Source organism: Haliaeetus albicilla, chromosome 13 (assembly GCF_947461875.1).
Source record: "Haliaeetus albicilla chromosome 13, bHalAlb1.1, whole genome shotgun sequence".
In the NCBI taxonomy this organism is placed as follows: Eukaryota; Metazoa; Chordata; class Aves; order Accipitriformes; family Accipitridae; genus Haliaeetus; species Haliaeetus albicilla.
Genome location: NC_091495.1, coordinates 5,667,235 through 5,690,453, shown reverse-complemented (window position 1 = coordinate 5,690,453; position 23,219 = coordinate 5,667,235).

Below are 23,219 nucleotides of genomic sequence, written 5' to 3'. Positions count from 1 at the left end.
TGTTACTTGAAACGAGCCCACGTCGCTAAAGGTTGTTCCTCCTTCCCCTGCCGTAGTCTTTTTTTTTCTGCTTTAGCTGGAAAAATGAGTCCAGCGGGTTGCATTTTTGCAGGCAGGGTGAATGATGGCCCAGGGTTGGGGGTGGATTTCTTTTTTCTGGGGGGTGTTCCCCCCCCCACAGACCCCGAAGGAAGCGGAGCAGCCGCCGGCCGTGCGGCCAGCCCCTGCCATGGTGTTTCCTGACAGCAGAGGGGGTCATCGGGCCGCTTTTCCTCCGCCTGCCGTGCGGGGCGGCCCGCGGGGCTCAGCCCGTCCCCGGCCCGCAGCGCCTCCACGGGGCTCCCCGGCTTCCTGCGGCCTTCGCCGCCCTGCTGCTTTCCCCACCCGCGGGGGGGAGCGGAGCCGCCCCACGGAGCCCAGCGGCTGCGGGGGCACGGGTGGGCTTCGTTCGGCGTCAGTCTGGCCTCCTCCTCCCCCCCTCCTTGGCTGTCACTGGCCGGTTGGGTTCTTCATGGGGTCTGGGTGGGGAGGGACGCGGAGGTGTGGGGACGAGAAGGAGGAATGGGTGCAGCAGGTCTCTGCCTGGGAGGGGGGTCTCTGGGGGTTTTTTGCTCATCTCCACGGGACTTGGGTGGGAGAGGGAGGTCTCAGCCGTCGGGGAGATGCAGCTCCTGAGCTGCTGTCGCTCCATCTGGGAGCAAAACCGTGGGCAAAACTCGGGAGCACACCTCTTACCTGAGAGATGTCCCCCCATGGGGGTCTTGAGGCAGGGTGGAAGTTCATTCCCACCACGGAACTGGAAGGTCCTCGGCACTGTGGGACCTTGGGTTGCAACCAAAGCCGGGCTGGTCCGACACTGGCCAGAGGTAAATGCGGTAAATGGAATTCCCTCGGAGCAGGTACGACGGTGGGACACAGCCCCACCGAGCTGCTGTGCCGTACACCCTGCCCAGTGCCGGCCCGGTCGTGGAACTGGTCCCCATGAAACGGTGGATGTAATGGCGAAAGGAGACCGAGCCGGATAACAGTACACCTTTTACAAATTGCTTCAGCTCCTGGGGATGAAAGGTATTCTATGAAGCTAAAATATTAAAACTACCCTGGATTATTCATTAAGCATCAATTATCATCATCACATTTACTGTCAGATGTTTCAGCGTTGCTATTCTGCTCTAGGAGGGAACATATTTTTAGGCTGTTTTCTGAAGGAAGGAGGTTCTTGGGGTCAGTCATGCAGTCTGGTTGTCTCTCTGTCCTCACTGATTTGGGAACCTCCTGGTTCATTTCGGCTGAAGTTTACAGAAGGCTGAAAGTCTCCAGAACACTATGTACTGGAAGTCTCCAAAATACTATGTTCCTGCAAGTTAATTAGCAAAGGGGATGGTGGGGGAAGCCCCCAGACCCAGCTAGTGGTGTGGGTGCAGGAAGAGCAGGCACCTGGTGGGGTGGGCACGGATGCTCCCAGCTGTGGGAGAAGCTTCAAGCAGGGTGGCATCGCTGCCGGCACTGGAGAGCTCAGCCGTGGGATGCAAGGCCCCTGGAGACTGGGCTTCCCTAACTCTGTTCCCCGCTGAAATTGTTTACTTAAATGCCTGTCAGGTATGAATTAGCTGTTTATTATACATTCTTTTTACTACTTCTGCCTCCCCTTGTTTGTGCTTTTATAGCATTATAAAGTTGGAACAAGTTTTGGTTTAGGAATAAAGCCAGCCTCATCTGAAAAACAGGATGTTCCAAAATAAGATCTAATTTTCCTTTGCGAGAACCTAAGGTAAAGTAAATTGATATCTACTCTAAAGGCAAACACAAACAAGGACTTATTATTTATCATTAAAACATCTTAAAAAGGCTCTAGAGCCCTAAAAACAAAAGTTTGATGCTCTATAAAAGAATTATGTTTCTGAGATGTATCAGTTCAATAATTAAAACAGCATCTATGAAATATGAATGTAAGATATTAATAAATTAAATTAAATTAAAGCCACTGAAAGCCAATTATCTTGTAAAAGATCTCTGATAGCTAAACTAATGAGATGTAGAAAGATTAATTTAGATCCCCATTTTAGGAGGTGATTATAAATTGCTAAAATGCCACATCCAGTTACTAGGTTGTTATTGAAACTTGTGAAATACATTTGGAAGGGCTTTTAAATATTCAGAATGAAGTAGAAATTAGAAAGGAGTTAGAAATAATTAAAAATTAGCTGTCTTGTCACATTGCAGCTTTAATCCTATTACATCTTCTAGTTTACAAAACTTCAGATGTCTCTCAAAGTATTGATCTGCAGGGACGGTGGGATATACAAGTAGGGATTTATGTGTTTTAATAATTACAGAACTTCAAATGTTTCTTCCTGCTTCACTTATTTGGGAAATTGTGTCTCTGTAGGATTATCGTGCTTGCTGCTGGCGCTGCCTGATGGATTTCTTTGGCTGTAGGGCAGGTTGGGCCATCACCCGCAGTCCCGTCGAATCCCCAGAGACTCACCGCTCTCCTTGCAGTGCCTGGTGGAAATGCTGAGGAGCATCAGTCATGGTCTTTTAGTCAGGGCAAAGCACAAGGCCTTCGCTCCTTTGTCCCTACAGCTGTTGTAGCTCTAAGCAAAGCACAAGGCTCTTGGGGACAACAGAAGGATGATGGTGACGCAATGCATGCCTATAGCTCACGAAATACAGTCTTGCCACTGCCAGAGGTTGGCCATGGAGGTTCACCAACCTTGCTTTGGTTGGGACTTGCCACGCGGGGAGCTTCACGTGAGCTCTGTAGCTGTAACAGCAACTGTCTAACAACCCGGGACCCTCACCCATCTGCCCTCAGGTTTTGCTTCGCCTGGTCCAAGAGGTGCCGAAAGCCCTCCAGCAGCACGGCTTGGCTGTATTTCTGCAGGGCAGCGAGAGCAGCCGCGGGCCCAGCAATCACTCCCCGAGCCGGGAGGAAAAACGCAGCCTGGGGTGCAGGCAGGGGAGGGCAGTGGGGCTGTGAAACCTCCCTGAAACCTCTGGCATGGGTGATACTGGCAGCCCCGGAGCTATGAAGCACTCCCCCGTGGGCAGCCGCTGCATCGGTGGAGGAACGTGACCTTGGGGCTGGGAAACACCGCTTGTGGGCAGCAGGGAGGGCGAGGAGCAGGTCTGCAAGGTGTGCCCAGCTCTGCCTGGAGGGTCAGTGCGGACGTACCCAGCTCTGGGCACCGAGGAGCACGGCGGGAGAGCCTTGGACGCAGGGTGGACACAGCCCCAGGTGGACTCTAGCAGAGGAGGAGGAGGAGGCAGAAGCCCCACTACCACCACCACCACCCTGGAGAGGCAGATGGAGATGCCCCACCATCAGCATCGTGCTGCTTGGAGGTGAAGGACGCGGGGCTGCGACACCCGCAGCCCTCCCCGGGCAGCAGAGGGGTGAGCATAACCCAGGGAAAGCTGCAGCGGCTGAGGGAGGGAGTGGGTTGGATACTGGTAAGGGATTTTTTTTCCTTTTATCCCCTTTCTCTCTAATATTCTAGATAATACTGTCTAGCATTGTAAGTAGATTGATAAGCACTCTCCGATCAGACTGTTAAAACTTTTAAACAAACAGCAGATTCTCCCATGTAAGGCATGTTTCTCTAGCCCACATAAAGGCATGAGCTATGGTGCATTGAACTAGTGGAGAAGGCAGCAGCCCTCCTGGGAGCCCTTATGGCATTTTTGTGAGCAGCCCTTCTGGGAGAGCCTTTTTTGGGTGTTGTCCTGGCGCAGTCGGGGACAACCAGCCACAAGGCTACCCTGTGTTCCCATAACCCCAGCAAGTGTCTTGCTTAAAGCATAGCACCCAGTTTTAGGGGCAACACAGGCACCCCTTTAAAGACTTGTTGAAATTCTTGAACTGGGAAATCCAGCAGGAGGGAAAGCCCTCTGCCTTCTGCCTGGGAGCCTCTAAGCATCCCTGGACAGGGGAACGAAAGCCCTCTGCCTTGTTTGTGGGAAGAGTTAAGTTAGAAATCCCTGCTTAGGGGATTTCTTGGTTGAGAAAACCTTCTGGAGGGAAGAAGTACACTAGAAAAACAACAAAGGAGCCGCCCAAATTTGGGTGAGCCTCTGCTATCTTCTCTCAGCCTGCTTGAGTTGTAATTTGGAAGCAGCCCTTTCTGTAGAGTCTGAAATACCTTTAGGGGAGCCAAAAAGATGTCAGAGCTGGCGAACTGGGTTATTCAGTGGGGACCAAACCCCTGGGGTCCGAACTCTTGCAGAAGTATCCAGCAGGCAGACCTAGAGTTTGCCAAATTAAAAGAGACAGCCAAGTCTAAACTCTTCTCCCGAAAATCCTTAAAATGTGCAGGAGTGTGGGCTCTGTGGATAGTGGCCAAAAATTTAGCTGAAGAAAAACAGGCAGCCCAGGTAGAGATTCAGAACCTAAGGGAAGAAAACAACAAACTGAGAGCAGAAATAAAGGCTCAGCAACTTAAACTAGAGGAGGGTAAAATTCGAGAAGGAGTTGCAGCTGTAGAGCAAGTGCAAAGTGTTCTCCAGTATCAAGAGGTGTGTGAACAAAAAAAGGCCATTTTGAATGAAGATCAGGCACTGAAAGAAAAACTAGCTGTCAGTAGGAAAGCTGTCGAGGAGGTGCAAGGAGCAATCCGAGCATTAGTGCAAAAAATACAGATCCTGAAAGAGAAGGGCGCAGACCACGGAGCCTGCAAGGCTGAGATGGAAAAGCTAAAAGCAGCATTAGAGGTGAAGCACAGCACGGTCATGGCCCTTATGAAAACACCCTACCAAGGAGACGATGAGCACTGGGACACAAAAAGATGGTTTAATCCAGATGGCAGCCCCTCCGAAGAGGACTGTAAGCCTGCGAGCCCGCATTCGCTAGTTTTTGAGATGCCGGAAAGGTTTAAAGCAAACCCCGTTTCACTTACCGGTGCTCAGGTGGCTGTGAAAAAGGAAGGCGGAGGAGCAGAGGAGAAAAGCAGGGGAAACCTGCAGCCCCAGGCAGATGGAGTTATCGGGGGAGAAACAACCACTGTTGACCCAGCTCCACAGCACTCCAAACCAGGGAGCGCCCAGGGAAGGAGCAAGCAGTTGGCAGGGAGTGCCTGGGCAAGGGAGGATGGAGTGGGCTCCGGGAGAGGAAAGGGCAGCAGAGGAAGGGAAAACCCCAAGGAGAAGAGGGACTCGGAGGGGCTGCAGACCTCTGCCGGTGCGACCCCCCAGATCCCCTCCTTGGGGAAAGGGAGGAAAGGAAGGTGGCAGGGCAAGAGGCAGTGGCAGCAGAGCACAGCTCCCCGAGGCATGGTACAAAATACCGTGGCCAGGAGAGAGTTAAGTATCATGCGAGTGGACATATGGAGGCAGCTTCGGAAGCAGGGGGAGGATATGGCCCGCTGGGATAACGCTCCCATCAGGGTTTTGCTGGATCGCCTCCTGGAGATCAGTGGGAAAAGAGAGGGAGGTGGGCCCGAGGCCCCTGCCCTCCCTGTCACAGCCTAGGACAGACGGTCCCCCCCTTCCCTGGGCTCGTGGTCAGACCAGAACAGGACCACCGGGGAAGGCTCCCACGCTGGGAGCACTGGGGGATCGGGAGCAGAGCCCACGAGGCATCACCTGTGTCACATGAAAAGCCAGGGCACTGGGTGCAGGCTGTGGCTGATGCAGGTTAAGAAGTCTCCTCTGATGGAGAAAATGCAGGAGGAGTGAAGTGTTAAGGGATTTTTTTTGTTTGCTTATTTTTACAAGAGAAACAAAGAGGGAGAAGTTGACTTTTCCAGCAAGAGCAGCCAGGGCTGTGATGAGCAGAGGCTGCTTTAGCTCTGCCACAGCCACCCTGGTGCCTATTTCGCTGCAAGGAGTCCAGGCAGGGATACCCAGCATGGCTCTGGCCAAGTGAGCAGAGGCTGTTTTGAGAAAAAAGCAGAAGAATTTAAGGAGTGATAATACACTGGAGCGAGTCCAGGCTGTGATACCAACTGGGCTGCAGTGTGTGCGAGCAATGATGTGCAGCAGCGGGACGGAGAGTGAGCTATACGTATGAAGGACTGTGCAAGGAAGGTTATAGGAGTCCCAAGCACGGTATAAACCCTGAGGGTGAAGCAAGGAGGAGAAAACAGCGTCTTCTTTCTGGGTCTTCTATTGGCTAGCCAGAAGGGTTTGGACTTCAAAAAAAGAAAGAAAAACACTATTTTCAAAAGTAATACCTGCCTGTTATCAGAGGTAAAGTGACAAAATCAAGAGTTACAAGTAGGGCAAATTCAAAAGATAACAATGCAAATGAAGCAGTTCACACTTAGCATTAGTATTGTTAAATTCAGGAGTGTGGTTTCACACAAGCATGTGGAAGTATGTGCAGGAAAGACATTTAGTAGCAGTATCAAATAAATGGAAAAAAGGATTGCAACAGAGGAATGCTAAGTGGTACCAATACATAAAAAGTTAGAAGCTGGAAAAATGGCAGATTAAGCATGTATATATAAAGGTTTGAGGGGAGGGTAATTAACGATAAAATATTCTAATTGACTTGGGACAAAGTTCACTTTGAAAGCAAAAAGTTAAGCCTGTGATACATGATTCTAGCTGATGTGTTAACACCAGCATTTTTTCTTAGAGTGAAGAAAAGGTAAAATAAATAAAAAAATTTAGAAGACTGATCACGGTAAAGAGTATGCATTAATGTGATAGATTTTTAATTAAAATATAAAGTTCTTCTGTTACAGAGAAGAGACAGAACTGACGGAAATCAAATACGATGGAGGATCGGTGAGCAGTAGTTTAAGAATATAAGCTAATAAATTGTATAAAAAATACACAAAGATGTAGTTTATTAGATCCTTAATATCATCAAAAAGTCCTATGGGTGTAAATGATCTACCTTGGTTAACTAAGATAACTGTTAATAACAATCTTTGCTATTTTTGTCTTCCATAGGCAGTACAGAAGAATAACTAGCAATTCCAAATTATGGATATTATTAATTGTATGTTGCTTAGTGTTTTCTTTCCTGCTTTTATTTTGCTTTATTATCATATATGCATAGATGAAGGGAAAAATATAACCTTTTTTTTTTTTAAGATAAGTTCCTGTTGCTGAAGTTCAAACAAGAGAAAAGTATAAACAAACTGTGGCGACAAGGAAAAAATGGATCCAGTTTAAAGGGGTCACCATCTCCAAACAAGAGAAACCCTGTTTCCCTTGATGAGGATGGGCATACCTCCTATTATCAATAGTGATCAAGATTAATGGATCACCAGCAAACCATGCAATGCCTGTACATGTAACAGAGAAAACACGTAGCTGTGACTTTGTGTATCTGCAAAACATGGTATTTTGAGTACTATGAGAAGCAAAGATAAGCAAATTAAGTGTAGAAATTTCTAGTCGGGTTAAGTTATATTTTAAAAATATATACTGTTAATTGTAGCTTTGCAATGCTAGGACAAGTGCATAGTGCAGTTCCAAGTATAATTTAGAGCACCTATGTATAAATTGATGGTGGTGGGATGGGTAGAAAACTAAAGGTCCCCAGTGATGGGGATTTCAAAACACTACATACATGTATGATACGTAATCATGTATTGGTCTGATGAAAAATTTTATTTTGTTATGGTGGAGATGATGAGGTGATTTTAGAAACTTACAGCAGGAGGGTTTCTGAGATGAGAGCTGTACGCCAGCAATGACGGGCAGCCCAGCAAGGTGGAGTGTTCCCAGCCACCTCTCTGGAAGGACACCAGCAAGCGGGAAGCATTTACATGTGCAAACTGCATACAAAAAGATACCAGTTTTCAATTGGTTTAGAACAGAGTTTAGCCAGATGTGAATATGAAAAGTACCCTTTGGTTTCTAGTGGGTCTGTAATCACTTTTGTGGGATCCAGCTGTGTTTGTGTGTACCCAGGATCCAGAAATCACCTCTGCGTGTCTAAGTTGTCTGATAATACATCTGCATGTAATGTAACTTTACTTTAAAGGTATGATTTTAATTACACAATGCTTTTAGAAGTGACACTAAAATTACTAGAAGGTTTTTAACGGTGTACTAAATGAAGCCTAGTAACATTTGGTTTAGGTTTTGAGCAGTTGTTGCAGATAACAGAGCATCCACTGGTAACATTTGCAGTCCCACAGGCGGTAAAACAAACCACCAAAGCAAGGTTTACAGTACGTGACAAGAGTGAGCAAGTTGCTCTTACTACAACTGCAATAAAAGATGCCGACCATCATTCTTGGTGTAAATCCCGCTTCAGCGGGACTCCCATCAGCTACTGAAATTTTTAACTAGGCTGTACAGTCTGGAGCTGTAATCCTGGGTATTGTAAGAGTTTGGTTAATTGTGCAAATTATCTTGCCTATAAAATCAAATATTAAGTAAACCGAGTAGCAGCTATGCACCAAAACCAAGAACTACAGGCCACCCTCAGACCCACACGAGGCAAGACCAGATAGGAAAGAGCAAATGCCTCCAAGAAGATCATTTGCTCGGTCCTGGTGAGGAGCCTTGAGCCACAGGAGGGTTTGCAACATCCTTGCTGGACTCGTGCATGACACCTCATGCCCATGGACTGTCAGAAGGGGGTCTGTATGCCTATTGTCCCACAAAATACGGTCTGGCCACTGCCAGAAACAGGCCACAGGCTGCATACTAATACTGCAAAACCTAACACAGAGGTTCACCAACCTTGCTTTGGTTGGGACTTGCCACGCGGGGAGCTTCACGTGAGCTCTGTAGCTGTAACAGCAACCGTCTAACAACCCGGGACCCTCACCCATCTGCCCTCAGGTTTTGCTTCGCCTGGTCCAAGAGGTGCCGAAAGCCCTCCAGCAGCACGGCTTGGCTGTATTTCTGCAGGGCAGCGAGAGCAGCCGCGGGCCCAGCAATCACTCCCCGAGCCGGGAGGAAAAACGCAGCCTGGGGTGCAGGCAGGGGAGGGCAGTGGGGCCGTGAAACCTCCCTGAAACCTCTGGCATGGGTGATACTGGCAGCCCCGGAGCTATGAAGCACTCCCCCGTGGGCAGCCGCTGCATCGGTGGAGGAACGTGACCTTGGGGCTGGGAAACACCGCTTGTGGGCAGCAGGGAGGGCGAGGAGCAGGTCTGCAAGGTGTGCCCAGCTCTGCCTGGAGGGTCAGTGCGGACGTACCCAGCTCTGGGCACCGAGGAGCACGGCGGGAGAGCCTTGGACACAGGGTGGACACAGCCCCAGGTGGACTCTAGCAGAGGAGGAGGAGGAGGAGGCAGAAGCCCCACTACCACCACCACCACCCTGGAGAGGCAGACGGAGGGTCCCCACCATCAGCATCGTGCTGCTGGGGGCAAAGGACTTGGTGGGTCTGTGATACCTGCAGCCCTCTCACCTTCTCCTGGGGGACAGCCGGCACCTCTGAATCCAGTGCCTGGGCGGTGGAGGGGTGAGCATAACCTGGGGAAATCTGCAGTGGCTAAAGTGCTGGGTGTATATTAGTTTTGACACTGGTATGTTAAGGGTTTTTTTCTTTTATCCCCTTTCACTCTAATATTCTAGATAATGGCATTTATCATTGTTAGCATCGTTGTAAGTGGATTGATGAGGACTCTTTGAGCAGACTGTTAAAGCTTTTAAGTACACTAACAATAAATTGTACGTCTTCTCATACAAGTCGTGTTTCTCTAGCCAACATAAATTGCACAAGCTGTGGGAAAGAAACCCTGACTTCTGTGAGGGCAATACTTGCTAAGCTGGAATAATGACAAAGACGAGCATCCAACAGTAACCTCAGAAAACCGCGTCTGGTCGACTGCCACCCTTTGTTGTGCTCAGAAGACTGAGCAGCAGAGAAACAGGCTCTGCTGAGGTGAACGCTGTGCTTGCAGAGCGGATAGAGGGTATATATTCTCTCAGAGATGCTATGCAAAAGACAGATAACGGGGTGCGAGCTGTACACATCTGTTACGTACACAAGGCTACAGGAGCACTCACGGCCAGTCTGGATTCTGCTTTCTTCAGCGCAGGAGCTAGTTTATCACAAAGGTTACATAGTGATAACTGTTTGAGGAGACAAGGTGAAGGTTCAGTCAAGAGGCCTACGTAACACCCTAGCATTTCTACTGCCACAGTCCTCCAGAGGTTGTTCATTATGTGCAGGGAGACTGCCCATCACACGGGAACAGAGAGCTGCTATCAGCTACGATGGTGAGGGGAGCGGTCCTTCCACCCGGGGCTTGTTTCATCGAGACCACGGGTGATGCAGGCTTCACACCATAAGACTCAGCCACTGCATTACATATCCAATACTCACATGCGTAAGTACCTTTTAATAACACACCTGTGAGCAAACTCCGTCCCTGCTGCTGGTGCCACCAGGCGTCAGGAGAGTCACCCCGGGGGCCGGAGCATTGCGTGGTGCAGCCAGCACAGCACCGTGAACCACCCCCTACCAGCCACGCTCAGACTGTTCCTATTTTGCCTGCCAAGAAAGGGATTTGAAAAGACTTGCTTTACCTTGGCGAGTGACTTTTACACACCTTCTCATTCAGGGTCCCACACGCAGTTTTCATCAGCTCCACATCAGTGGAGTTTCATCACAGGTTAATGTCCTGGGGGGGGGATGGAGAGGTGACCTACCAGCCAAGGCCAGGTACACTCCTTATGGAGACAGGAGACTACAGTTTGGGGGAAGGGGAGGACTTGGGGGATGGAGGAGATTTTAATAGAAAACATTACAAAAACAAGAAGTAGTTACCCTTTTCACAGGAACAACTCCAAACACCGCTGTACCAGGACAAGGCACCAAAACCAGCAAGGTCAGTATTTACAAAAACGGCTAGTTTGCGAACAGCAAAACCTGATTTTCAGAGCACGCGGGTACCCATACTCGCTGCAGCCCTGCAGACCCGACCCTCGATTCCCCCCGTTGAGCACTGAAACAGCAGCACTTACTGCGCGCGGCTGCGTGGGTGCCAGCGGGGATGAGCCCAGCGATCCTGGCACAGCCACAGCGCTGGCGCGTGTGTACAGGACCCACAATGATTCCCCATCCTCCTTCAAGGCTGCACATAAACCATCCCTCAGACAATGATCTCCTGACAACACTGCACAGTCTTTATTTCTCTTTAAGGGGGTGTTAAACTCCCCTTAATGCGCACCCTAACTACAGCAGTCATCAATTTGTGTTGATACTTTCTTTTATCATCCAAATTCCTCTGCTTGCTGGGTTGCCTTCCTGGCCTTGGGATTAGACTTTCTGGCATATTTTAAAAGCACCAAGTATATCACACCCCTGCACACCTGACCCATAAAACATTAACACTCTTCCTTTCTTCTTGCTCATTATCTCAGATGGCCTTTGACTAAAAAATCTGGAGCCGTGTTTTTCAAAACTTTCAAATCCTGGCTTTAGCTCAACCTAATATCAGGTACAAACCATGAAACTGGCAATTACTTCTGAAATTTGCTGAAGTATGCGTGCATTTGAAAGGTTTTGAGTCAAAGCTTTCAGAAGTTGAAGTATCTATTAAAAGAATGGTACAATTACAATATTGTCTGTTAGGTCTGACATATAAACCATTTCAGTACTTTCTGCCTAATTACAGTGAACCAATGAAAGCGTGTCTAAAAGCAGGCAAGGAAAAGAAAAAAGATTATTTACATGCAATGGTGTTTGTTTCTTTTCTTCTTTTCTTTGGCAAAAATGATAGAGAAAAACATTGGGCGTGGGCCTCAGCCTTTGCCTTCATCTTGTTGTTTTTTTCCTTTTGATGTCCGAATAAAAAGGGAGTAAGAAAAGATGACTTCAACAGAAATAAACGCTGCAAGATTTACAGCGCAGCTTCTGTGTCGATTGTTCCCCAGCATCTTCTGAGCCTACTAAAGCACTCTGAGATAATCAAGTGAAAAGCATTGTAGAAATGTGTTCCTTTAATAAAAATCCTTTGTGCAGTTTACAGATCCAAGCAAATGTGATGTGTCCAAGGGCATGCTGCCTTCATACAGGCAGGCCCCAGACTGGCATATTTTGCTAGTCACATCACAAAGTCATGTCTGAAATGTTCCCCACTACATCTCAGCTATTTCAGATGTTTCAAATCTCTCTCATAGGAAGCAACTTTTTCCCCCTCTAGGACATATATTTGCATTTTTCGAGGTAAAATGTCATCTTGTGATCTTATTCCCACGTTTCCAATCTGTAAATAGATGCATTCCTAGAACAGGGAGGAATGCAGGGAGGATAGATGTTAGCATAACGTAGGATAAAGGCAAAATAGGAACTGGTACACATCTGGATAAAGCCCTCAGGTAAGACTCCTACAACGTTCCGCTCCCTACAGAAGCAAGCAGTGGTATAAACCCCCAAGTGCAGGTAATTCCTTGCAGGAATGCTGTTAGTATTAAGAATCTTAACGACGAGAGTCTCAACAGTGGTTCTGTTCACTATATCACAATTCAATTAATCCAGTAAAAACATCAGTCTGGCTGGAAGAAGGATGACAACAACAAAAGCAGGGAAACTGTTGAGGCATTTCATAACTGTTGTTGCACTCTTTTGTTCCCTCTCCAATCTGATATTCCCTCTTTCCTCCCCCTATTTTGGGATATTTTTTGTGACTCCCTCAATGTACTTCAATTCTGGTAGAAAAGTCTACTTTTAGCCCACACCACAGATGTTTCAAAGGCAGTAAGTGACTCAAATTAGTCTTGTGATGGAAACTGTTGTAGCTTTATGTTGCCATGGCTTCTTTAGTTGACAAAATAATGCTTTTGACAGACAACTTCTAGGTCTTTCATAGTCCTCTTATTTTACACAGGATGGAGGTAACTTGAAGGACAAAAAGTGAAACAACCTTGTAGGAAAGGGGTTGTAGGAGAAGGCTGGTGGCAGAACTGGGCACGGACCCGAGGCATCTTCATTTCCAGGGCTGTACCAGCTGTCCCCCTTCTGACTACACTTGATGCAAGTAGGACTTCAACAAAATTTAGCCTGATGCTGGTAAACGCTGATTCATTCAAACAGTCTGTGAGGATGTGCTGGGTTCAATGAAGCTTGACTCAGATGTGTTGCTGTGGTCCTAAGCAGAATTTCTGGTTGGGGTGATGCTTATAGCAGCTCCCCCTCCCCACAGTGCAATGCTTATGGTCTGCAAAGGGGACCTCGTTTTATATCAGAACCGACCCACACACTTTGGGGCAAGGACTTCAATTCAGTGCTTATAAAGCTACAGTGAATGCACTGGCCACCAGCTATTAACTTCTGTTTGTTCCTCCTCTCCTCCTTTGAGAAAGGGGGAGGGGGGAACTAATCAGGCACCGATATTTAATACTGCAGTGCAGCCTTCTGCAGAGATAGAGAAACTGTCTAAATCAGTTCCTGTCAGATGTAGGCATTAAGTCACGTTCACCCTCTGTGCAGGCTGTACATCCCAACTTCACCAGTCAGAAGCTGGCCACTGATCTTCCTCTATTCTCCCCAATAAAACATATTATTTAAAAAAAAAAAAGAAAGAAAGAAAAATAAGAAAAAAGGTGTCAGGAAAAAAAGGAATCAGTCAAAACATACCAGCTACTGCTTCCCTCTGCATTTGCATCTCAGCCTCATTATGTCACCTGAACAATAGGAATTCTCTTGGCGTATTTTAAGGCAGCAGCTTCCTTAGAAAGCTCCGAATCTGACATCCTCAGTGTGGAACCCTGGGGAAATAAAGTTGCTTTAGATTTCCTGTAAATACCTCTTCAACCAACATGAGACTAACAACGTCTGTCTGAAAGCTTGATGTTGCAATAAACCATGGTGAAGCATAGCTTTGGGAAGAACCTGACCCGAGGTTTATTTTGGAAGGAAACAAATACAAACTTGGGATCAGGCCTGAGAACTTGAAGTGACACAGATGTATTTTACTCCAAAGATTATAGTCAGATATTATATATCCTTCAAGTCAGTCACAAACTCTTATCCCCCTGCAATCCCATGGACCTCTGGTTCTGCCAGGAACACTGCAATACCTTAATCACAAATTACAACTGCAGCCTCCTTGGGAAGGAGGTCTGAAGTTATTCTGCAAGGACAAATCAAATCATCTTCATTAGCAGCTTTGACCAACCAGGGAAATAAAACCACAATTTTCAGGGGAAAAGCTTTTAAGGACATATGTTTGTCTCGAGGCCCTGGTACACTTATCAGAGAAAGGTTCTTCCCAGTAAGGGCAGGGTGCCCACCGCTCTCAGCTAACAGTTAGGCAAGGAGACCTGGCAAAGGCTAAGAAAGCAGGCAGGACCACATTTCTAGGCTGCAGTGATTCAGTGAAAGTCCGCTCTTCTTTGGCTCCCACGTAATAAATAATTTGCAGGCTGCCAAATTTTGCTTCATATTTTACTCCCCAACATTTCTGGATCTTGAACCTTCCACAGAGTCCCTTGTGCTGTCAGAAAAGAGCTCTTCATTAAAAAACAGCCTTGATAACGTATGGCATGTGGTATATATCCAGCCATTAACATTTTTCAGACACAAACCTTGATTATTACAATGGGCACATCTCACTGTAAAGCTAATGAAGGGGGGGTGGGATGCAGATGCCCCCAGGAGGCGAGCTGGCACTGAGCTGGATTTAGACCACCCCATAAGGGTCAGCTCACAGATGATGTGGGAAGGGATTGCAACAGCATTTTCTTAACAACTGAAACCTGTAAAATAGAGCTGATGTGTGGAACACTGGTGCTTTGCAGAGAGGCTGGATTTATCCCACAAGGACGTGCAAATGAAGCAACAGATGTAGTAGACGTGTGACAGTGGCTGGCATTCCTCTCTGGGATCTGGCCACATCAAATATCAGAGGAGCACAAAATGCCCCTTTATAAAAAAAAAATGTATCGAAGGGAGTATGCAAGGCAATCCACCATCTACGGATACATACTGCAGTGCCCAGCTGCAGCATTCTCTTTTTCTATTGTTTCTTAGGCTGAGGGAGGAAAAGAATGGTATCTCTATGCAAGGGTCCCTGCCACTGCTTGCTTCCCCTCCTGTAAATTAATTTTGTCACCTCTATCACACCCCACCAGCTGCAACCAGGGCAGCTTGGGATTTTATTAAGGGTAAGCTGGGGATGGTAATCAGATACACTCAAAGCATAGAGGCAGCAGGCTAGTCAGAAGTACTGCATCTGTTAAGGGAGCGATGGAAATGATCCTACATTAATCTTAAAGACTTCCAGGATCAGTTTCAAAACAGAGAGGTGGAACGTCTGTTGAGGACCCTTGTTCAAGTCTCTGGCACATTTCACACCAATCCTACCTGCAACCTAGAAAAAAAAAAAAGAGTCAGTAAGAGCTCTGAACACCACTTGATCTAGTAAGAAACAACATGGATTTGGTGAAGTAGAAAGAGGATGCAGAGAGCAGCCGATGCCAAGAAAAGAACGCATATGGTGGGATTGGAGAAGGGTGGAGCCTGATGAAGGTCAGGGTAGGTGGGAAGACCAGCGAGCAAAAGGTCTTCAAGAAAGAGGATGGTGGTTTGGCAAGATGTCACGATGAGAAGCGCCCAGCTTGTGATGAACAGATGGAGACAAAAGACAGGAGTGAAGGCAGGGAAGAAATGAAGATGGCAGATTACCAAACTGTTTATCTAAGAGGACTTAAAAGGAATCATTCTGAAAGGCGACGGAAAAAATGACACCGTTTCATTGCTTACTGTCATTTTAATTCAGCACCAGTCTAAGCCTTGCCATAAGGTACAGCTGAGTTAATATTTGGGATAATATAACCTTACTAACCTCAGGTTACACCTCCTTAATGTGCCTTCACCAAGCAGCATTTCCCTGCCACCAAAGGCCAGCAATCCAACGTCAATGGGTAAAGATTTTTACTCAGGGTCAATTCACTCTCAGAGTCACAAGCTGTAAGACCTCAGAACTACAGCGTGGACTCCAGGTGAATCATCTGAAGTCTCTGACCATCCATATGCAAAAGTGTGTAGTCATTCTCAGCTTTTTTTGTAAAAGGCCTTGAAGTCTTTGGGTTAAAACCTTAAATAAAAATGCTAGGTGGTGTCATTCTCACCTGTCAAATATAAGCACGCGCAGCACGTGGCATAGAGTGTGGAAAACTGCGATGATTTGCTACAGTCATTCCAAAACTGATCACATCTGTTACTAAGCTTAATAGTAGGAAAGGACACTGCTTTGACTTAATGCTACAGTGTCAAGCTGAAGCTGTGAGTGATTAGAGCATGTGTTTCACCTGAGCTGCCAGTTCTCGGACCTCAAACCAGGATCATATTTTGTACTGCCTACAAAAAGAAAAGGTTTAGTGTTCTTACAACAAAGATTTTGGTCTGGTCCTCTAGCTGGTGCAGATGGGAAAATTTACAGCTAACAGCAAGTCACACAAAACTCTAAAGAACACCTGCAGAGGTATTCTTTAGGGAAAAGGTGCTTACCAGTACGCTTCAGGAGACTAGCAATCTCAGCACGTGTGCACAATGTCAAGTAAAACCGAAACCCACCAGTTACTATGATTTTATTTCTATTCTATATAATTTCTCTCTATATATGTATACATATTCTGTATATATACAGAGATACGTATATATTTCTTCTGTTTAGACCAAGCCTATAGGGAATGAGTAGCTCCAATGAAGTCAGCTGATGACAAGATAAAAACAAAACAAAACAAAACAAAAACAAACAACAAAAACCCAACAGTGTAAAGGAGAGAAGAATCAGGTTCAGAGTCTTTCAAGCACTGATTATTTGGCAGCTAGTCAGTGCTGGAAAAGGTCACTGAACTAAGCAATTTCTAAGACAATACTGTAAACAATTTTACTGTGTTAAAAGAGGGACAAAAACATGGGCCTCTGCTAGATTTTATACAACTACCCATTTAAGACAAGAAACACCAGATGTATGTATGCATCCTGAAGAGAGATATCAATGCACAATAAATGAAAAGCAAAAATGTAGTTTTCCATTCCTCTGTCCAAACTGATGCACTTGTTGGCAGCTGGGCTTTCCTTTCTTTTCTGGAAAACCGAAGTGTCTGTGCAAAAAGTGACTCGTAAATTAAGACTGCTTGGCACTTTCCAATACATAGCTGTTTTTCAGCTGGTTATAATTTTACTTACCAAGCATTAAACACTTGGGTTGACGTTTTCCATGCTGGAGGTCTGCTTCAGGATAGGTTATTATGTTCTAAAATAGTACATCTAGAAATGGTTAGGCATTTCTGAAAACAAGGCTCAGGGGATGTATATAATTTGCCCATTTAAAACAAAGTGTCCAATTACTTTGTTTAAAAAATTTTGTGACACAATACTTTGGAGCAGGGCCTTGAAATTTGGAATTTGGTAGGGTTCTCACACCAGTGCATGCCTTTTGCCTGTGTGTCTGCAGAGCGATGTGTTAGTGTTCCAGCTCAGTTCCTCATCCACACTGGGCACCAGCCCCATGCAGAAGAGATGAGCAGAGCCTTCGCCATACCCGTCTCTCCTGAGCACCTGTGCCACCAAAGCAAGAACTGAGAACAGTCAGATCACTTCACTTGTGTCCGTGCTCTTCACGCCTCTCTGGCAGCACAGAAGGGGCAGGGATGAAAACCTGATTTCAGAGGTAGTGCCAGTGCAAGCAAGCCTTGGCTGCTCTTTGCATCACCTCCAGCAGTCTGCCCACATGGCTGCATGTGCTGTTTGCGTGACAGCCCAGTGAATCGGACCAGCAAATGCCTTTCTCTCTCCCTGCGCCAGTTCACCGCACGACCACGCCACCAGCACTGCTGTCACAGTGCAGGGGTGAGGAGGAGCCTGCAGCAAAGAGCTGAGCCCGGCACCAGAGAAGCGCAGCCTCTGATGCCATGCGGGGAGGAACGAGGTCACCTGCTGAAAACTCAGCGGGGATGCAAGGAGCAGGGCGGGAAGGAGACAGAGGAATGAATGGCAGTGTGGGGAGATGACAAGAGGCAAAAGCACAGACTGCAGGAGGAGGAACAAAGCACAACGGGGCTGCAGAGAACAGGGAGAGAAGGGGTAGAAAAGGAGGAGACAGGTAAAGGAGCCAGTGACGAGTACCACCTTCCCCAAGGCACCTGGACCCGATATCTAAGCATCAACACTGCCAGCAACTGCAAAACCTCTGGCAGAGCATCCTTCTTTGCCTTTGCCTTCCCCTCCCTCCCTGTGGCAGACTTTCACCAGCTGCTCCTTCAGCCTTTTGACATAAAAATACCAAAGCTGCTGGAGTGAGTTTTATGGGGGAAATAGCTTTCGTGTTTATTTTTGGTTTCATACAAACACTGGAATTTTTTGTCCTAAATCTGCACTGAACTGAGTGTTAAAAGCGGTTGTTTTTCTGTGCCTCAGGTTTGTTTTGACAGGTAGCCAAAGTTTCCAGAAGCCCTGAGCTTACCTGCAGCTTGATAGAGCAAATGAAGCGGGGTGAAAAAGACAGTAAGCTACCTCCAACTGCTCCTTCCTTTCCCAGAAATGTGGCGCTTGAATCATGGGGCATTTCTCTCCTTGACAGGGAACATGCATGGAGCAGGAATCTTCCCAACTCAGGAGGCTGGAAGCAACAGAGTCAGTTAAGCAGTCTGGGTAGGAAATACAGAATAATTTTCATCTTCCCATCTCTTCCTCCAAAGTCCTATATGGGCAGAAAATTCACCAACTCCAGGCATCAAGGGGGGGGACGACACACCAAATAAAACCAAAACAAAACCCCAGTGCCCCCCAACCTAACCTGAACCAGCATACAAACTGAAAAAAAGTTCCCTATCCCATGCTGAGACCTTACATCAAAAGAAAACCTCTAAAGCCTAGATCTGACATCTGCTCAGCCTTCTTTGATGAAAAGCTTCCTCCAGCTGCTGGTTAAGTAGCGGTCAGCCTTGGAGCTTAAGTAGTAATGGTTACTGCACCATAATGGGGTTCCCAGTTCAAATCCCAGTCATGAAGAATCCAGCAATTACAAATGTTTAATCTGAGTTTCTTTTACTTTTGCCACTTAAATGCACATTAGAAAGTTCATATCCAAATCACCTTTAGAAACAAAATTATTAAAAAGTAAAACAGTCCAGGGTTAGGAATGGTGGAACGGAGGTTTTAAGTACAAGTTCAATGCATATCTACAAAAGGGTGATGATGCATCACCCTTACTCTTATCCCATCCTTACTCTTGTGATCACATACCACTTTCAGCCCCAGGCCACACGTATGCAGGGACAGGATAACCATGTGCTACCCAATCCATCAGAAATCTGGCATTTTTTAAGTGTTCTATTTCTGTGACCTAAATCGTATCTTTCTAATGTACTTTCAGCTACAATAAGAAATCACGCTGAGAAACTTCATCCCAAGAATGGAGGCTTATTGAGTACATCACTAAGCTAATCCCTCCTCAGCAGGGAGACATGGAATAGACAGTCCATCGATCCCTTCTGAGCTTCAATGACTAATCCATCGTGCTGGTACAGTGATACTAGAAGTGACCCTCTAATATTGCCAAAAGCAGGCATTTCCCCAAATCCTTAAACTGTGCTAATTCTGTAGAGAAGGTGCAGCAATCACTACAGATTCATGCAGTTGTGGCTTTTTTTTTTTTTTTGCATACATTTCGCCACATACATCTGTGAGTGCTGACTGAGCTAAGGTAGGTTTTTCTTTCCCCCTAATCCCTAAAGCAGAAAGATTGCCTTAAGGAAGCCTAAGCAACTTGCTCTAGTTAAGGGAATGGGCAGCTGCACTGTGTGGACTAAAGCATACCTGCACATGGATTTCAAGACCAGACCAAACCTAATAAAAATGGGTAGGACGGGGAGAAAGATCTGCTGGCCAAATACCAGCAGCAACATAGCCACAGAGGCTGTTTCTGCACCCTGTCTGGGGGATGCACCTGAGCTGCCACCACCTCCCTCAGAGCATCCCACCTTCTTGACGGTGCGTGTGAGCAAAGATCTACCCCTGAAAAGTAACAAACGTCCTCTTCTTCCTTCTGTACTCACCACGTAGCTGTGCTCAGAATAATAGTCTTCAAACTCTTCCAAGGACAGGGGATTGTTTTACTCAGTCAGTCTGCAAGGACAGGTGAAAGTCACCAGGCAGTTTTTTGGCTAAGCACCCTTGTATGAGCCAGCCATTCTGCTTTGTGTTCCCCTAGTAGGAAAGCGGTCTCCCCATTTCACCAACTGCATCTATTGCAACATCTGCCATTAGTCTGCAAACAACTATGGCATGCAGTCTGTTGTAATTCAGTAAACTTACTGTTTCAAACACTCGTAAATGTTTACAACAGTCAAATCAAATGCTTCCAAAAGGACAAAGCAAAATTCCACATCCCTGAGTCCTAGAGAGAAACAGCACTGGATCCTGACGTCAGGTAAGCACACATCTCTCTCATGGGCAGAGTCAAAATGTAAGTTTCTGGACACCCTTCTCCCTCCTACCTGCCCCTGTCAGACAATTAGGAATTGTAAATTAATGCCATAGCTTTTTGTTCCTTCTCCTCTTTTTACTTCTATAAGAAATGCAAGTTTCTGATAGTGTTAAATGCTTCAGATAATGAGAACAAAAACAGAGCCTACTTTGAAGGACAAATACTTTCCAGCTGCCTTCACCCAAACACAAAGAGGCCAGAAACTTAGCTGTGGTTCTGTACTTCCCATTATCAGTGTCCTACAGTGAGGACATTCAATAAGGTTTCTCAAAAGAAACAGAAGCGCTCACATTCAGTCTCTTCCTCTGTTTATCAGGGGACCTTAGATCCTCCACAATGCCCAAGTGATTTCCACTTTCCCTGAACCCACACAAGTCATAAAGAAAAGGTGCAAGCTTACCTCTAGAATTTCTCCCACCCCTGCTGCTTCTGAATGAATTTGTCTGGTTTAGTCAAGACTTGAATCCCACCTCACACACAAATATTTTCCTTCCTCTTTTATCTGGGTTTCTCAAGTGCCAGGGTTTATTTTTGCAGTAACAAGTCAAACAGGAACACAGCCGCCCCTTCCAATTGAGCAGCAGAGCAGCCTGTACCAAACTAGGAATTTCAGGTCCTTGAGAGAGAAATGCCACATTTAAAAGGCACAGACTGCTGTTGCACAGTCACCTCCTTTTTAAAAGGAGGAGCTGCAATGCAAACTAAAGCAGATCACACATACAGTAACATCAGATGGAAAGAGACGTAGCATAGCAATGGAATGGAAGTGTCCTGTGAACAGGGTGAATGAGGTCTTCCTTCACAGCACCTCTACCCAGAGCAGGATGTTCAGTCAAGTATCATTCCCAAACAACCTCTGCCAAGCTTGAGGATGAGAGATGATAATGTCACTAATACCCTGCCAGAAGGGCCCTTGCCTAGCGACAGGCTGGCATTAGACTGCCAGCAGTTTTACTAGTGTCACAGAAATCCATTCAGGTAAGAACAACCCTATTAGTAAACAAACAAAAGGCTGGAAGGCAAATGTGAGATTTCTCCCTTTGCAATTTCCTACACGTACCAGAAAGCCTTACACCAGAGAAAGGTGGTGAAGGAAGTAACTATGAGACCAGGAACAGCTCCACGCTGCCAAAATTAGGCTCATCAGAAGCTGTTGAATGTCTTTGCCATGTAGTAGTTGATGAGACAGGCAGGAGCTCATTTTCTTTGGCCATATGTCAGATTTCCTGAAAGAAGAAAAAGGCTTACACAGTGACATCATCAATCAGGTCATACCCCTCCTCACCACTCAAAGTGATCTTTTGAAGTTATTGGGCAATTTTAACTCCAGCTTATGAAGAGAGGGGTCTCAAAATTGCTTAGGTCTTTCAAGTCCTGCAAAAACAACGCCCGGATTGGAGAGTGATCCTAATCAGTGCCCAAAGCAAACTACAAAGTCTGAAGCATTTTGTCCCTGTCAGGCATCAGGGAGTCTGCAAAGCCCTCAAGATTCACAGGAAACCAAGCTTCACTGGATTTTTTGTTTATTTATTATTTTTTGTTAAAGAAGTGAAGGCAGACCCAAGAAGGAAATACAACACACTATTTCTGGCTTTTGCAGAGTGGTACTGCAACATCACAGCTTAGGTTTCTCTTCTAAAATAGGGTTGATTAACCAACTAGCCTTTTCCCACGCCAATGCCATAACCTTCCCAGCCACCTCCTCCTTATACCTGGCAATTGTGTCCCGAACTGCAGCTTCACTGGTTTCTTACTTCTTAATCCATTGATGATCTGCGGACTTTATTTCATACGGCTCTGGCAGAAACCTGTAGAGACAAGCTTGCCCTGTAAGAATAAGCCTGTGTCATAGCCAGCCCCAGAGCCCACTGTAATGCTACCTTTTCTAACAGAGCCACAAGTTACATATGCCATTTCAAAAGTTCTTTTTAACATCCATAGAAAGCATAATTAAAATGCTTTTTCAATCCACAAACACACCATCCAATCTCTTCATCTTCCCAAAGCTGTGTTTTGCTGAAATGGTAGTCAACAGCCTTAATGAAGTACTTCCACTTTGGGTACACCTACACGGCAACTACAGAATGAGATCACAGCACACGTAATGTAAACCCTGTTATAGCTAACATTAGGCGAAAGTCATAGCACCGCTGCTAGCACAAGCTGCAGCCTCAGCTTCAGCCTAAGAGCACAAATTGTGAGGTCTCCATAAACACACAGTGGAGTCTGTTGTGCACTGCAATTTCCTTGCTACCTTCTTTGCCTAAGACCGCATAGGCACACAGTCACATGGCAGGCACAAATTCACTGTAGTGGCACATTTTGCTGTGCCAGCCATGCCTTGTTCGGGAATCCAAGGCTACTGCACTACTACAAAATAACATTTAATGCCAAACAGCAATGTCTTCTTTGTTGCTAGCTGTACTGTAACCAACCGGCTTGTTCCCTACAGATAAAGTTATCTGTATTCACACACAAAGCGTCTCAAAGAGGAGCAGTCAAAATTTATGAGGCTAAACTCTCCCACAGAGCCACCAAGGTGATATGGAAGGGAACAGCATGTAGGCTAAAAGAGCAATCCAAAGTCTACTGTTTTAAAGCTGCAGTGGACTTGCTTAAGTCTCATAGGCTTTTAATGAATTTACCTCAACAGTGTTTTTCAAATCATAGACTTTGGGGAAAGTAATCTTTAATATCTCACAGTCTAATATTTACCAAAATGAAGAGGTCTTAATCTAAGTTAGAATAAGCCCCTCAGGTTCCATTACACCAATATAATGATCCTCTCACCTCAGTTCCTCAGCTACAGCTTATGAAGTTGACCAGCTGCTAGCAGGCAGCTTCTCCCTAACATTTGCA